Source organism: Triticum aestivum, chromosome 1B, assembly GCF_018294505.1.
Source record: "Triticum aestivum cultivar Chinese Spring chromosome 1B, IWGSC CS RefSeq v2.1, whole genome shotgun sequence".
In the NCBI taxonomy this organism is placed as follows: domain Eukaryota; kingdom Viridiplantae; phylum Streptophyta; class Magnoliopsida; order Poales; family Poaceae; genus Triticum; species Triticum aestivum.
In genome coordinates, this window is record NC_057795.1 from 125,418,960 (window position 1) to 125,422,512 (window position 3,553).

Here is a 3,553-nt window from a genome sequence, read left to right on the forward strand (position 1 = left end):
GAATGTTGGAGGCACTCGTTGTTTCGAGCAAGCCATGGATTGATGCTTGTGAAGGAGGGGGAGTATAAACTTTACCATTCTGTTTGGGAACCACCTATAATTTGTTTAGCATGGAAGATATCGTCGTCTCTTAGTTGTTATGTTGACAATGAAAGTATGCCGCTCAAAATATAATTTATCTCTATTTCAAAACCGAGCTCTGTCACCTCTACAAATCCCTGCTTCCCTTTGCGAAGGGCCTATCTATTTACTTTTATGTTGAGTCATCACCCTCTTATTAAAAGCACTAGCTGGAGAGCACAACTGTCATTTGCATTCATTACTGTTAATTTATATCGAGTATGACTATGATTGGATCTCTTTTACCATGAATTACAATGTCTAGTCAGTCCTTGATCTTTGAAGGTGCTCTGCATTTATGTTTTGTGGTCTTAGAAAGGGCTAGCGAGATACCATCTTGTTATATCATATTATGATTATTTTGAGAAAGTGTTGTCATCCGAGATTTATTATTATGGCTTGCTAGCTGATTATGTTATTGATATGAGTAAACATGAGACCTGAGAATTATTGCAAATGTGGTTAGTTATAATCTTTGCTGAAAACCTGAATGCTGGCTTGACATAGGTACAACAACAAGAGCAAACAGAGTTTGTAAAAGTTTTTCTTTTTCTCTTTCAGTTTGTCAACTGAATTGCTTGAGGACAAGCAAGGGTTTAAGCTTGGGGGAGTTGATACGTCTCCGTCATATCTACTTTTCCAAACACTTTTGCCCTTGTTTTGGACTCTAACTTGTATGATTTGAATGGAACTAACCCGGACTGACACTGTTTTCAGCAGAATTGCCATGATGTTGTTTTATGTGCAGAAAACAAAAGTTCTCGGAATGACATGAAACTCCACAGGATATCTTAGAATAAATAATAAAAATCCTCGCCAAAGATGAAGATCAGGGGGCCCACACCCTGACCATGAGGGTGGAGGGCGCCCCCCCCTCCTGGGCACGCCCCCTACCTCGTGGGCCCCCTGGAGACCCTCCGACGCCAACTCCAACTCTATATATTGGCTTTCGGGGAGAAAAAAATCAGAGAGAAGAAATCATCGCGTTTTACGATACGGAGCCGCCACCAAGCCCTAATCTCTCTCGGGAGGGCTGATATGGAGTCCGTTCGGGGCTCCTTAGAGGGGGATTCATCGCCGTCGTCATCATCAACCATCCTCCATCACCAATTTCATGATGCTCACCGCCGTGCGTGAGTAATTCCATCGTAGGCTTGCTGTACGGTGATGGGTTGGATGAGATTTATCATGTAATCGAGTTAGTTTTGTTAGGTTTTGATCCCTAGTATCCACTATGTTCTGAGATTGATGTTGCTATGACTTTGCTATGCTTAATGCTTGTCACTAGGGCCTGAGTGCCATGATTTCAGATCTGAACCTATTATGTTTTCATGAATATATGTGTGTTCTTGATCCTATCTTGCAAGTCTATAGTCACCTATTATGTGTTATGATCCGACAACCCCGAAGTGACAATAATCGGGATACTTCTCGGTGATGACCCTAGTTTGAGGAGTTCATGTATTCACTATGTGCTAATGCTTTGTTCCGGTTCTCTATTAAAAGGAGGCCTTAATATCCCTTAGTTTCCGCTAGGACCCTGCTGCCACGGGAGGGTAGGACAAAAGATGTCATGCAAGTTCTTTTCCATAAGCACGTATGACTATATACGGAATACATGCCTACATTACATTGATGAATTGGAGCTAGTTCTGTGTCACCCTCTGTTATGACTGTTACATGACGAACCGCATCCGACATAACTATCCATCACTAATTCGGTGCCTACGAGTTTTCCATATACGGGTTCTCGCTTATTTACTTTTCCGTTGCTACTGTTACAATCACTACAAAAATACCAAAAACATTACTTTTGCTGTCTTTACTTTTGTTACTGTTACCACCACTATCATATTACTTTGCTACTAAACACTTTGCTGCAGATACTAAGTTTCCAGGTGTGGTTGAATTGACAACTCAGCTGCTAATACTTGAGAATATTCTTTGGCTCCCCTTGTGTCGAATCAACAAATTAGGGTTGAATACTCTACCCTCGAAAACTGTTGCGATCCCCTATACTTGTGGGTTATCAATCAGAAGCACAAGATGATGATGGCCATATCATATCACTTATATTGATTACATGTGATGTTTATCCTTTATGCATCTTATTTTGCTTTGATTGGCGGTAGCATTATAAGCTGATATCTCAGTAAATTTCAAGGCACAAGTGTTCTCCCTGAGTATGCACCATTGCGACAGTTCTTCGTGCTGAGACACCACGTGATGATCGGGTGTGATAAGCTCTACGTTCACATACAACGGGTGCGAGCCAGTTTTGCACACGCGGAATACTCGGGTTAAACTTGAAGAGCCTAGCATATGCAGATATGGCCTTGGAACACTAGAGACCGAAAGGTCGAGCGTGAATCATATAGTAGATATGATCAACATAGTGATGTTCACCATTGAAAACTACTCCATCTCACGTGATGATCGGACATGGTTTAGTTGATATGGATCACGTGATCATTTAGATGACTAGAGGGATGTCTATCTAAGTAGGAGTTCTTAAAGTAATACAATTAATTGAAATTTAATTTATCATGGACTTAGTCCTCATAGTTTTTGCAAATTATGTTGTAGATCAATAGCTCGCGTTATAGCTTCCCTATGTTTTTATATGTGTTCCTAGAGAAAACTAAGTTGAAAGATGTTAGTAGCAATGATGCGGGCTGGGTCCGTGATATGAGGTTTATCCTCATTGCTGCACAGAAGAGTTATGTCCTTGATGCACCACTAGGTGACAGACCTATTGCAGGAGAAGATGCAGACGTTATGAACATTTGGCTATCTCAATATGATGACTACTTGATAGTTTAGTGCACCATGCTTAACGGCTTAGAATCGGGACTTCAAAGACGTTTTGAACATCATGGACCATATGAGATGTTCCAGGAGTTGAAGTTAATATTTCAAGCAAATACCCGAGTTGAGAGATATGAAGTCTCCAACAAGTTCTATAGCTAAAAGATGGAGGAGAATTGCTCAACTAGTGAGCATGTGCTCAGATTGTTTGGGTACTACAATTTCTTGAATCAAGTGGGAGTTAATCTTCCAGATAAGATAGTGATTGATAGAGTTCTCTAGTCACCATCACCAAGTTATTGGAACTTCGTGATGAACTATAGTTCGCAAGGGATGACGAAACGTTTCCCGAGCTTTTCATGATGATGAAATCGATGAAGGTAGAAATCAAGAAAAAGCATCAAGTGTTGATGGTTAACAAGACCACTAGTTTCAAGAAAAGGGCAAAGGGAAAGAAAGGGAACTTCAAGCAGAATGGCAAGCAAGTTGTCACTCCCGTGAAAGATCCCAAAGCTGGATCAAAGTCTGAAACTAAGTGCTTCTACTGCAAAGGAAATGGTCACTAGAAGCGAAAATACCCTAAATATTTGGTAGATAAGAAGGATGGCAAAGTGAACAAGGGTAT